This window comes from Trachemys scripta, chromosome 1 (genome assembly GCF_013100865.1).
Source record: "Trachemys scripta elegans isolate TJP31775 chromosome 1, CAS_Tse_1.0, whole genome shotgun sequence".
NCBI lineage: Eukaryota > Metazoa > Chordata > Testudines > Emydidae > Trachemys > Trachemys scripta.
In genome coordinates, this window is record NC_048298.1 from 158086194 (window position 1) to 158100689 (window position 14496).

Sequence of the window (14496 nt, forward strand, 5' to 3'; positions counted from 1 at the left end):
TTGCTGGCTGCAGGTTTGTTTTTGTAGTGACCATCTCTTAGCCTGGTAATAGGGCAACTGGTGTAACAAACCTAGTCTGCCCAGCCAGAGCCCAGTAGCCAGGGTGTTTCAGACTAGATCCCTGTAGGTCTTCATGGCTGCCATAGCCCGGAGAGAATAGCTCACCAAATAGAATTCATCCTAAAATTTCTCTACCTCTCACGGGGGGGGCTAGAAAGGATGCCCTAAAAATTGCGTATCCCATACAGCCTAACCAGCTTACTAAGGCTGGAGTGTGTCCCGTCACGTGGTTGAAACTTAAGCAAGACTAAAAAGGCTTCCTTTTGTCTCAATGTTGTGGGGTGGACTGTCCATGCATTCCTTGATTGTCCAAATCAAACTGACCGTCCTGCTAGGGGACCGCTCTGATGCTTGAGAGCTTAAAGATACCGTATCAACATTGCGGCACTTAGCGAGATGTGATTTGCTGAAGAGGATCAACTGAGGAGAGTGCTGGGTATGCTTTCTTCTGGAAGGGATGCCCGTAAAACGAGCCACACGACATGGGGGTCAGCTTTTTTTTTTTTTATGCCTGGATGCTGTACAAACACAGATAAGAGACAACCCAGACCCTAGAGATTTACAACCTAACAGAAGTAAACAGATGAAGTGTTGGGCCTGGGGATATAGTGTTATAAGCAAATGAGTATGGTGATGAACTGACGCACTTGATTCAGTGACAAGGGTTTTGTTAGGTTTTTGTATTGGTGGGAAGGATTTATAAGAGTGGGGAAGTTAGTAAAAGGAAGGAAGGAGAATAGGGACATTCAGAGCCCTTCACTAGCCTAGCCAAATACGCCTTTGAAGGCTTCACAGCAGAGGTGGGCCTTGAGGAAGTATTGTCTGGAGGTCAAGGTAGTGGCTTTATGAATTTTTTTCAGGGAGCTTTTCTCATGCAAAGTTTGGAGGTGCTGGAGGTAGGAGCTGACTGGCGAGCAATACAGGCTGGGACTGGAGCTTTGGCAGAGAGAAGGCAGTAGGTGATGGGGTATACATTGCAGCATTCCAGCATATGGTATGGCACAGCTAGATTAGATCTTACAAGAAAAAGCAAGACATTTGTTTGATGAACAGATGAAGCAGGAGCCAGTGGAAGGACAAAGAAGAGATTACATGGCAAAAGCAACAAGCCCAGGTACATTTAGGAGCAGTATTTGAATGGGCAGTAAACTGCTCAAAAACTAATCCCAAATGAGTGATTTGGCAGGTCTAAAAGTTTCTTTTCCAACTCCATCCTCTTTCTCTCTCTGCTCTTATTTCCCACCAGCACATCATTTATCTTACTGCCTTTGAATCTGTGTCACTTTTTTACCTTCCTCCCAACAATTCTTAAACTTATGTCCATATAGCACAACTCATTTTAAAACATTTAGAATTCAACTTCTGTGAATTCCTTTTCTGTACAATAAATGGAGTCTATTCCCTCAAAACACTGTGACTCCCATGAGCATTAATTGCCTCAAACTGGTTTTCCATTGTTCCTGAATATTTATTTTAGACTGAAATTAGTGCAATTCAAAGTTAATGGACTGAGAGCTCTTGTGACTGAAGGCTATTAACTCATCCCCAGAAATGATACAGCAGTGCAAGCTTCCCACACACCACCTCAGCCTTGGTCTGGGGATAGCAGAGCAGAGTTCAGTGTCTAGGGACATTTCGTGCTGGGCATCTCTTCTGGCTAAGAAACATTTAATAAAATATATTTTCTTTTAATCAGTGTATCATGGATGTCTTTATTTTCTGAGACACAATTTTGGAATTGGTTTGAGGAGATCAGGTGTTAAGATCATTACTCCACAGAATCTTTCCTGGAGTCAAGAGAGTAGATTAATCTCTTATGTAGTTTTGTTAGGGTTAGTTATTTTAGAGATGCAGTTGGCCCAAGATAAGTAACTGGAGATGCAACTATATTCAGCCTTGACCCAGATGCTGATCTGTTACATTGATGTAAATAAGGAGTGACTCCCTTCAAGTCAATAGATTTAAACAGTGTTAAATTGTTTGAAGGGAATTATTAGATCATTTGAGTCTGGCACAGTTCCTGTCATTTCCCCTTTACCTGTGCTTAAATCTTGATCCCCTCCCATCTCCTGTCCCCAGAAGTGACCCTTGTCTAAAGGGGCTGTAGAGATATAGCAGCAGGATAGCACTGCTCCACGTCATGCTCTTGGGAAAAGTTCCCTGTCTTAGTGCTTAGATTTCCATGAGTCTGTCGAGTACCTGACACTAAGAAAAATATTTAAAGAGGAAAGTGGTGGCGGGGGAGGGGAGGTAGACAGTAAAAGCACTTGCATAAAAACTCAGGCCTCCTTTTTTCTCTCTCAGTTGAAATAATACCTTAAATGGATTGCACACACTATGCAAACAGATGCGAGTACTTTCTTCTGTACATTTTTGTGCACTGATTTTTTTTTAAAAATGCTTGTAAAATATGCTTGTTTTATACCCTAACCATGGTCTGTAGGATAGGAAAACTTCAAAATACAAACATACAGAGGAGCCAGCCTCACTCCCCCCGCCCCCCACGCAATCTATTCCTCCCCAAAACCTTTACTCTGCATAAAATTAAGCACTATGTTAAGTGAAAATTCTTTATTGGGCAAATCATACAGTTCTGGTCATGTACTAATTATATAATAGTTGAAATGCTACATTGCTAAAGGAATTTGTAATCAGAGTATTTAAAGTCACTATTCCTCAATAGAAACTAAATATAACAGGCAGTAAAAGTGTTGGCCTGACTTGCAGCTTTCCAAGACCTGTGGCCAATGTAAAGTCAATTGGCTGGGAATTGTCAAGGAGCACCTGACTCTTAATTCACATATAATGTGGGCCCAAGAACAGCCAAGCCAGAGAGACTGTTCTGCCTTATTTTCTGGCAATAGCTGCGACTGTGTGTAACCCTTAGTTTCAGGCCTTGAATTGTGCCAGCAGTTTTTGGAGGGGCCGGAATGACAATCCAGCATTTTGAGGGGGGGCACTAGAGCACCATTCCAGTACATCTGGTACTTTTACTTACAGTACCAGAACTATGTTCTAGTACTTCTTTTATTAGGACTTGAGCACTGCTTCATTTATATGCTGATGGAGGCCAAGTATCCAAATACACTCATGCCACCTCAGTGTGACTTGGCACTTGGTGTATAATCATTCCACCTTCCAATGGTTTCAGTTTCTGCTTTGACTCCAGAACTTAAGCAGTCTTGACATCTCTACTGATGAAGTCCTTCGATCTCTGACCTCAGGCCTAAAAAAATACAGTTAATTTTGAGAACAGGGATTCTTGATGAAGGGTTACTTGATGCTGGTTTAAACTAGAGTAAATGGTGGATTCTTTTGAAACCTGAAATCTTTAAAGCATGGTTTGAGAACTTCAGTAACTCAGCCAGAGGTTATGGGTTTATTATTGGAGGCGGTGGGTGAGGTTTTGTGACCTGCAATGTACAAGAGGTCAGACTAGATGATCACGATGGTCCCTTCTGGCCTTAAAGTCTATATAACCCACAGGAAGGTGAGTTCATATAGGGCTGTCAAGTGATTAAAAAAATTAATCGTGATTAATTGTGCGATTAAAAAAATTAATCACAATTAATCGTGCTCTTAAACAATAATAGAATACCATTTATTTAAATATTTTTGGATGTTTTCTACATTTTCAAATATATTGATTTCAGTTACAATACAGAATACAAAATGTACTTTAGATTTATTTTTTATTACAAATATTCGCACTGTAAAAAAACAAAGAAATACTATTTTTCAATTCCCCCATTACAAGTACTGTAGTGCAATCTCTTTATCATGAAAGTTGAAATTACGAATGTAGAATTATGTACAAAAAATACTGCACTCAAAAATAAAACAATGTAAAACTTTAGACCCTGCAAGTCCACTCGGTCTTGCTTCATGTTCAGACAGTTGCTCAGACAAATTTGTTTACATTTACAAGTTTACATTTGCAGGTGATAGTGCTGCCTGCTTCTTGTTTACAATGGCACCTGAAAGTGAGAACAGGCATTCGCATGGCACCGGCATCACAATATATTTATGTACCAGATGTGCTAAAGGTTCAGGAAATAGCTTGATTGGAATGCATTGGGATGAGGAGTTGGGTGGTAGCGTGAGGGAGAAACAGACTCCAGGGTTTGAGAGGTTTGGGAGCAGAAACAGGCTGTGGAGGGTTGGCAGTTTGTAACCACAAGAGTAGACAGAACCTGGAACAGAGTTCTGATTCCTGCATCTTAACATTGCTCTGCTGTCTAGAAAGTAGCTGTGAAACCCATTAGCAATATATATGTCTCACCACCATCACCCCAAGTAGGTTGTCCATGTCAAAGATAACAGTCTGCTACTGGTATCAGGTATTCCATTAGCTCAAGTGGGTAGAGGTCTGTGCTATGATCTAAAGGGTCCAACCCTGATGATCATAGGATCATAGGACTGGAAGGGACCTCGAGAGGTCATCTAGTCCAGTCCCCTGCACTCATGGCAGGACTAAGTATTATCTAGACCATTCCTGCCAGGTGTTTGTCTAACCTGCTCTTAAAAATCTCCAATGACAGAGATTCCACAATCTCCCTAAGTAATTTATTCCAGTGCTTAACCACCCTGACAGGAAGTTTTTGCTAATGTCCAACCTAAACCTCCCTTGCTGCAATTTAAGCCCATTGCTTCTTGTCCTATCCTCAGAGGTTAAGAAACACATTTTTTCTCCCTCCTCCTTGTAACAACCATTTATGTACTTGAAAACTGTTGTCATGTCCCCTCTCAGTCTTCTTTTTTGTAGACTAAAAAAAACCAATTTTTTCAACCTTCCCTCATAGGTCATGTTTTCTAGACCTTTAATCATTTTTGTTGCTCTTCTCTGGACCTTCTCCAATTTGTCCATCTTTCCTGAAATGTGGCACCCAGAACGGGACACAATACTCCAGCTGAGGCCTAATCAGCGCAGAGTAGAGTGGACAAATTACTTCTCATTTCTTGCTTACAATACTCCTGCTAATACATCCCAGAATGATGTTCACTTTTTTTGCACCAGTGTTACACTGTTACAACCACTGTTGATTCATATTTAGCTTCTGGTCTACTATGACCCCCAGATCCCTTTCTGCAGTACTCCTTCCTAGGCAGTCATTTCCCATTTTGTGTGTGTGCAATGTTCCTTCCTAAGTGAAGTATTTTGATGATTGATGTGGCATGCCAATATGGTTCTTTTAAAAAGAAATAACAGTAAATGATATTAAAATAAATCTTGTTAGAAGAAAGTTAAAGTTGTAAAGTCAAGCACTCAAAAGTTAGAAAATGCCAGACTTAAGAGGCCTGTGTGAGCTTCATTTAGCCCCCTTGTGCATATGCATTATGACAGTTTTTAATGACCTAACATTTTTTAGTATGTGATCCACATCTTGTGCGTCAGAGCTTCGATCTCCATGTGTACTAAAATCCCCCAACATTTTCCTTTCTAGGGTGGAAAGTTGACCTAGGTCTGTTGGAAACCATGTGTGACATCCTGGAAAAACCTCACTGATTTAAATTAAATTTTACTGAATTAAATTCAGCATCTTTGGAGTTCACTGTATTGAAAATGCAAATGTTTATGTACTATTGTGAGATTGCATGGAATGTATTTAGCAGGAAAACAAGATTAATGTAATCTCTCTAAGATTTGAGGAATGTCAAAGGTTTTATTGGAACAATATGTGTGAAGTGGATTTCCTTAGGAAATACCTTGTGGTGAGAGGAATGCTAATTCTCACCTTCCAAAGCCAACCTTTGAAACTACCCCCAGAAAGGTTTGCATATATTAGTTCAAACTGGGCTCTCTAGGTCCAAGAGACAAAGAAAGGATTTTGGGATAAATGACCAGGGATTAGACTAACTCAGGGCCTTCTTCCTGATCTAGGAAATGGATAGGACTCCCTGGTCCACAGAGGGCCACATTCCTTAGGGGGGGATTTGAAGGACTTGACTTCCTGAGGCCTCGTAAGACTGGATGCTTGTTCTAAGCTGAAGCTCTGATGAACTTTTAACTACAAAGACACCCCTGGGGAAGAGGTGATCTTGGTAAGCTTATTAGCATGCATGTAGGTTCTTTTATTGTTTTAAATATGCTTTCTCTGTAGTACTTTTACCCTAAGAATAAAAATGGGCTTACTTAGAAAGAATGGTGTGGTAACTTATATCGGTGGCAATCACTCTGTTATCAGTCTATGAAGAGATTTAGGCAGCCGGTTTGTACTGGGAAATACACAGTGAAGGGAGGGTACTGTGCAGCCTGGACATACCATGGTCAGAGGTGAGTGAGAGGTAGGTCTCCACCCAAAAGAGGCAATGACTGAAGAGCTAGAAGGTTGAGAGCAGGTGCCCTTGCTGGACCACTGCAAGGAAATACAGGTGCAGTTGTCCTGAACTGTGACATCCTGTGGTGTCCAATAGGGTAACCAATATGACCAAGATGGTTAATAATAAGAGCTGACAGCAGAGATGTCCTGTCAACAGAGAACAGGAGCAGGTCCATCAAGCAGGAGGATGCTGTCCTCATCATATAATGGAATGACAACTTGTTCCATCACACAAGCAGTCTTGGCCAAGAGCATTAAAACAAGTCCTTATTTTGAATGGCAAAGCCCCAACTGGCTTGCCAAATGCATGTTCCAAATTGTAAAGAAACCCACAAGTTTGCCATGCCACGTGGGTCAATGAAAGGCCATCCCTGTTCCAGTTCAGGCTGATACCTGCATTTTTTCATTGCAGATCTTTGTGTAAACAAGGATTGCTCAGTGATCTTGAAACTAGTTCATATGATGATAAATCTGTATATATAAAGATTCTGCAGCATCAGGAAAAGCTGAACTAAGCGAGACTACCAGAAAGAGCAGAATGTTCATGGGAAGTCTCCATGAACGAGCATATGTTTCCTGTCAATAAACAAACCCAGGCAAACCACTTTTCTTAATGTGCTCAGAATAACTGTTTACCTCCACAAAGGACAATGTTCCACCCTGAACCCAGTTAATTTTCTGCCTGAAAAGTATTGACAATGAGAGAACCTTCGCAGTTGTGGGAGGGTTGACCCTGGTTCAGATAAGCATCAAAAAGTTCAACTGCTTATCTGAAGTTTATCCAAAACCCTGTGGCCTGGAAACTGCACAGGAAAAGTACAAGATAGGAGGATGCTTTGTGAGAGCTGTTGTTAGCCAATTTCCTCCAAACCATGTTAGGTGTCCATCTGGGCTGATTGTGTAACATGGGGTTTGGACTTCATGGGGGTGCACACCTGGGCTAGTCAGGCACCAGAGGTCCCTTCCATGGCTTCATTGTCTGGGATACTGCCTTGGGAGAGTTGGGAGGGTATTTCAGTGAGGCTGAGAAAAAGTTCCTGGCTGTTGGGGAGAAGGGAGTGCTGTGTGCTCTCCGCAAGCTCGTCCTCATCTTCCCCGTGCGCAGAATCCTCAGGCATGGCTGAATTACCCGCTCCTCGGAATCCACGGTCAGAGGTGGGGTAGTGGTGTCGGCCCCCCCTGGAATTGCATGCAGCTCCGTGTAGAAGCAGCATGTCTGCGGCTCTGACCCAGACCTTCCATTTGCTTTTTTGGTTTTCTGGTAGGCTTGTCTGAGCTCCTTAACTTTCATGCGGCACTGTAGTGAGTCCCTATTGTGGCCTCTCTCAATCATGCCCTTGGAGATTTTTTTTCAAATGTTTTGGCATTTCGTCTTTTGGAACATAGTTCTGCTAGCACGGAATCCTTTCGCCATACAGAGATCAGATCCAGTACCTCCCATACGATCCATGCTGGAGCTCTTTTTTGATTCTCGGACTGCATGGTTACTTGTGCTGATGAGCTCTGCGTAGTCACCTGTGCTCTCCACGCTGGGCAAATGAAATGAAATTCAAAAGTTTGTGGGGCTTTTCCTGTCTACCTGGCCAGTGTATCCGAGTTCAGATTGTTGTCCAGAGCGGTCACGTGGGATAGCTCCCAGAGGCCAATAGCGTTGAATTGCAGCCACACTAACCCTAATTCGAAATGGCAATATCGATTTCGGCGCTACTCCCCTCGTCGGGGAGGAATACAGAAATCGATTTTAAGAGCCCTTTATGTTGCGGTAAATGGCTTCGTTGTGTGGACGGGTGCAGGGTTAATTTGATTTAAAGCTGCTAAATTCGAACTAAACTCGTAGTGTAGATCAGGCCTTTCTCATACAGATATGCAGATCAGTGCTCCAGTCTCTGTATTTGCAGTCAGTACCCAGGAAAACCTTTCAGCCCACATAGCTTAGATTCTGCTGAGGCCTGACCATGCAGGCTAGTGCCTTGGGGTGGTGGCTATTGTGACATATAAGGGCATTTAATTGCTCCTTCCATTTAGCGTGAATTAAAGGAGCTTAATACAGTATCTACTTTAACCATGTCTGTGACTGACGGCAACCATTAACACTTGCCAGCATAACACATACATTAATAGTTGATTGAAGATAACAAGACAGGAAAAAAAGCTGGTGTTTTCACTCTATTGATCTCATGCACAAATAGGCAGGTGAGGCAATCAGTCCTTGAGACTAGGAAAGACCCTCTGGAGATTAAGATGATTTGCCAAAATAGAAACATCAGAATTTGGGGTTCCAGAAATTAGTTTCCTAGCACCTATTGATTACCCTATGGAAACATCAGCCAATAATCTGTTATATAGAAAAATAGGGTTCAAGCTAAAGTACATGCACCATTTTTCCTTCCTTTGCATCAGTACATAAGAATCTTGGCTACTGCAACATGACTTGTGATTTGGACCATATGGTGCCTAAGAACCAGGTGGAACACAGATTGGGCATAAAATGAGAAAAGAAGGGAACAATGAACAATTGTTCTTTTTAATGGTTAGAGTAAACAACCATGTATGTGAACATTGTCATACCAGCCATTATCAGCAGCAGCACTGGGCAAACTATTCACACTGAACACTTCACTCAGTGAATGTAGCCTTTTAAAATGTTTAATTATCCACAAACAGACTCTGCTCTTTACAAATGTGTTACTGATAATTATTCAATATATGGAACTATATTTTGTCTTATTAAATGCTAAAGAACTATTTGCTGTGACAGGGACTTCCAAGTATTCACTGTCATTTGTGCTGTGAGTTGTCATCTAAATCATTGAGTCTCAACCAGGGGTGTGTGTACCCCTCAGGGTACACAGATGTCTTCCGGGAGTACATCAGCTCATCTAGATATTTGTCTAGTTTTACAACAGGCTATATAAAAAACACTAGTGAAGTCAGTACAAACTAAAATTTCATACAGACAGAATGAGAAAGTAAGCCATTTTTCAGTACTAGTGTGCTGTGACACATTTGTATTTTTATGTCTGATTTTGTAAGCAAGTAGTTTTTAAGTGGAGGTGAAACCTGGGGTACACAAGACAAATCAGACTCCGGAAAGGAGTACAGTAGTCTGGAAAGGTTGAGAACCCCAGATCTAAAACACATACTATCATTTCTGTTCCCTGATTGCATGATTCCCATGCTCACTTAGAGCTTTCAAAGTGGTTACTGTATCACTTTCTTAGTAAATATTTGTTCATACATATTTGCTTTCTGTTTCCGTGAACATTAGTACAAACAACGTTTGCAGAAATTGAATACAAGAGGTTGCAAATTCTGGGAAAGAGGCTTTTGGGCTTTATTTAACTGAGTATGCAGAATAGTTTTGTTTAGGTATTTACCCAGCCTTAATGACCTGTACTGACATCTCCAGCTTTGCTAAATGCCACCCACATGCCTCAACAGAACTTGATGAGAACTTGATGAGGCCAGTGATGAAAGGGGACAGTACCAGCAGCAAGAGAAGGAGACACTCACTGAGCAGGGCCGCCCAGAGGATTCAGGGGGCCTGTGGCAAAGCAATTTCAGGGGCCCCTTCCATTAAAGAAAGTTGCAATATTATAGAATACTATATTCTCGTGGAGGTCCCTGTGGACCACCCCCAATTGCCCCACTTGCCCCCCCTCTGGGCAGCCCTGTCACTGGGACACCAGGTATCTCCTCTCTCCCCAAAGTCTCTGGTACCCATTGGCCAGCTAGAGGGAAAGGGGTGCTGATTGGCCAGCATTCCCCAGCTCCCAGAATTTAACCTGCAGTGGGGGCCAGGTGGAGCCTCTTTCGGCTCTATTCCAGAAGCCCCACCCTGAACTAGGAATGAGAACCTGACAGATGCTGTGGGTCTAACCAATAGCCCATTGTGGTGGGGTCAGGAAGAATTTTTTCTTTCATAGTCCAATTGGCAGAGGACCAGGGAGTTTTACACCTTCTTTGCAGCACCTTTGAGTCACAGTGGGTTAAGTAGGAACGTGCTTCGTACCTAACTGAGGTACTTGGGTTGAGTTGTTAATTCATCACAACTTGTGGCCAGTTGCCTGTGCAGTTAAAAGGATAAAATGAACAGTTCCCAGAGGTGTAAGACCTGGGATTTTGGTGATGGGCTTTGGGCTCCTAGGATAGGGTGAGACCTTGTGGCCTTTGCAAGTTGAGGTCAGATCCTGTGGCCCTCACAGGCCAAGGGCCTCGCTCCTCAGCACCCTCTGTCCCCCTTTCGGGGGAGATTGCTAGGACTCAAAGTGCTGAGTCCTGGGGGTAGACTGAGAATAGCCCATGCTGAATTAAGGGTTGAATGGCAAGGAGCATAGCTGCTGGAACTTGGGGTGCTGGGGGTGCTGCTGCACCCCCTGGCTTGAAGTGGTTCCCATTATATACAGGGTTTACAGTTTGGTTCAATGGCTCTCAGCACCCTCACTAAAAAAATTGTTCCAGCCTCCCTGGTAAGGAGCCCTGTAACCCCTGCACTGGAACCAATTAAATGCTTAGTATAGGACAGGTTGGATGATGGGTAAGTAGCACCCTCTCCCCTGTGCTAAAGTTTAATAAAAGTTGCAGCCTGCTGCTTAATTTCATGCATGTTACTGTCCGCATTTTGCTACTGCATCCACATCAGTTGGACCATGTAGTAAAGATCCCAGTTTACAGCAGCAAACCTATGGCGGAACTAGGTTTTTTGCCTCTTGAAGTGTCTCTGTGTTTTCCTCTTGGTATAATAAAGAGCTATGTAACTATGTACTCTCATAGAGCGAAGCAGCCATGCAGCTGTTAAAATTCATGGCAGATTTCAATTTTCTCAGGATTTCCACTGCATGCCAGGAAATCAGCTTTCATTGCTTCTCCCTCTTGTCCCAATGCAGACTTCTATTACATTAATGCCAGAAGCATGAAGTAATGTTTAACAGAAACTTGCTGCATTTTAACTTTCAGAAATCTTGGCAGTGTATCTAGAAATGAAGGAGGTGTGTGGGGGCTGGAACTTCCACTTGGAGAAGAAGAGAGCTGTAAAACTGAAGCATTGGACATAAATGTATACTTTTCCTCCATAAACTTGTAAGTCCTAAAAGCAAGTTAACAATTAAATAATTCAGAAGTAAAATTATCATATGGATCCACTACAGACCTTTTTCCTTTTTATATTTCCTAATCATTTGGCTTATAATGGCAACTACTATTTTTAGTGTGGCTGTTTTCACATAGCTGCTGAATATATATTTAGCATTACCAAGATAATTTATTTCTCATCATTTTTAAAGGATTTTTTCCCCTGTCACTGCTTAGAATAAACCCCAGGAAGTTTGAAATGGTTTTCTTACCAGCTCTCTCCCCTGCTCTCTCTCTCTTCCCTCCAGCATGCACACACGCTTGGTGCTCTGCTGTGTTGTAAGGTTGCTCATGAATGCTGAGTTAATGTTTCGAGGAATAAAAACTACGGGTAGTCAGGTTAGGAAAAATATACATGCAATTTGCAACCAGGTCCAAAGAAAGGAAGAGAAGCCATGAATGGCTTCCCTTTTCAGATTTCAGTGGCCTTTAAAGTAAAAATTGTACAGCATTTTATATATTAAAAAAACATATAATTTGTTAAAAGTTACCGTGTCTTAATTTCTTGTGATATTCTGGATTATTTTATTGCTTTCTTTAGGCTTAATTCTATGTTAGGCAGTGGGAATTTCATTTACAGTGTGCAGGAGCATGACCCTTGGTATGAACTGGATCAGAAAGAATATACTCACTTCCTGTGTACACAATCTGCACAGCCTGCAAGTAGACCTGAGAAGATCGTTCACTGGAGCGTGGTCAGGTATTGCCACTTAAAGCCTCAACTATTGAACAAAGTGGAGAGTAAGAAAACCTAGTTTCTGTAAGTCTGTGGAGGTAAGTAACTTAGAATCTTCACTAGTAATATGCTTACTTTCCCTGCAGTAAGCTCTGATTCCCCTTTGATAACAGGCCTCCTTGGACAGAAGCACTGCAGCCCTTGTCCTTGCGGGTGCGAGATGAGGATCTAGGGACACCCAGTTGCTCTCACAGATGGGGGCTCCCAATAATCAAGTGATGCAGCAATGCTAAAGGACCAGTTATCCAGGGTGCATCCCTGACAATGTTACAAAGGTATTTTATTTAACAGTGTTGAATGGAAAACTGCATTGTATTCCCACGGTTATTGTGGGAATCACAACAGTGAAATGGCCCTTATATAGGTCCATTTAACCTGGAATGGGTCTCAGTGTCCCACATGCTCCGAGCAGGAAGGGCCCTGAACAGGATCCATCTGAGCCTGGCAATAAGTATCCCTGATGACAGGGTATGTTCAGGAAAGGAGCTTTACGGGCGGTGTCTTCACTTCACGTGCCAGCAAGATGCCACTTGCAGAAGTTGGCCTTGTCCTTCAATTGGTTACAAAGTGGGCAGAGGTTAGAAGTTGGCTTCTCCACCCCTACAGTCCTAACTAGTTAGAAAGCTGGCAGGAAATGCTCCTCCTCCTTTCCCTCTTTCCCCATATGGTCTGGCAGAGCCCTCATTTGTTTCAGGCTTTTGTTGAAGAGGTGGGCTGAGACCTGTGAGGTAGTTAGATGGTGGGTGGTTATTATCTTGGCCGAGTGTTATTTTAGTCTTAGTTGGTTTTACATGAGACTGTTGTGTATTTTCTGGATGTTTGTCCTTGGCTTTTTAATATTTTGGATGTTTGTGAAAGCACGAAGAGTGGTGGAGGTGAGTGATTAATTTATATGTTTGTTTGTTTTGTTTTTAATGACCTCTATCAGGGAAAAAACAAGATGCCTAAGATTGGAACATGACTCCAAAGTTTCGATGCTGCCAGACTTCAGGCTTTCTGAAATAAGAATCTTGCATAATGTTCTGAAAGTGAACCAATCTGAATTACCAGAGGGAACGAATTTCACTTCTAGGGACCATCTCCCGAGACCGCCCACCCTCCCTCATGAGTGCACATTTAAAGGCTGTCAGCAAAAGCACCTCGGCTGATCTGTAGGATGGTGCACATCATCAGTAGAAATTAGTCTAGAGGGACTTTTATTCCCACTTCAATTTAAAACACAAAACGCTCAAAACAAAGAGGATGAAGTGTTTAGTGATCATCTTTTCTGCTTCTCAGTGGAGGTATGTTGCACATTGTGTCATGCCTCTTGGCTCCTTACTGATTAACTTATTCCCAACTTCATCTGAATGAGCTGGAGGGAGGGAAAGGAATGAGTCACAAGTAATTTTTGCATAGGCAGGAACCCAGATCAGCATCTAACCTAATACAGGGCTCTTTGTTATCTAAAATGGTTAGAAAATGGAAGTGTAATCTTGGGAGCAGAGAAAATTAGGCATGGGGAGAGAATGGGAAAGATCAGCTGGCTGGAGGCAGCCGCCGGGAGCTGATTGCAAAACTGATAGAGGAATGATGGTCAAGAACAGTAGCCTATCCTCAGAACACTGGGGTTCAACTCCTAGCTCTGCCTAGACTTCATGTGTGACTTTGGGCAAGTCACTTAATCTGTTCCTCAGATACTCTGTAGGAATGTTTCCCTACCTAGTGTGATAAAATACATTAAAGATTGGGATGCACTTTGATACTATGGTAATAGTTATAAGCCAGGGTAGGAGTTGTATGGGCCCTTGGTGCCCGGGCTCCAGCAATATTCAGGGGCCCGGCTCCACCAATGTTTGGGGCCGGGTCTTTTCCCCATCCCGACCTGCCACCCCCGCATGCCTCCCCCGAGTGTCCCCTGGCCCCCACTTGCTGCCCCTGTGCACCTCCCCCAGCTCTGGAGCGGCCCTGCCTCTCCCCTGCAGCTCCACGCTGCCTCCGCTCTGCTGGCTCCCAGCATCAACTGCCGCCGCAAGGTCCTAGAGCCCTCATCCACTAATGCCAGGGCAGGCTGACCCTGCACCTGCCCTTCCGCCTCAGACCCTTCCCTTTTGTGGCAGGACCCTCCACCAGCACAGGGGGGCCCCCCCACCTGCAGTTACTGCTCCTGCCCCCCGCTGGACAAAGGGCAGCCCTATCCCCCACCCCCAGTGAGGCTACAGTGAGGGGCAGCAGCAGGGGAGAAGGCGCACATGTGATGGCAGCCCCACC

General features: G+C 43.2%; 1 long non-coding RNA gene across 1 annotated transcript in view; it reads left to right on the forward strand.

The window, feature by feature from the left end:
• The window catches only part of LOC117887975, a 52566-nt gene extending 38503 nt beyond the window's left edge, over positions 1-14063 (forward strand). The window contains exons 3-6 of the long non-coding RNA XR_004648237.1: positions 11337-11459; positions 12052-12270; positions 12360-12521; positions 13175-14063. This is a non-coding gene — a long non-coding RNA (uncharacterized LOC117887975). The remainder of the gene's footprint in view (positions 1-11336; positions 11460-12051; positions 12271-12359; positions 12522-13174) is intronic.
• Positions 14064-14496: the final 433 nt, after the last annotated feature.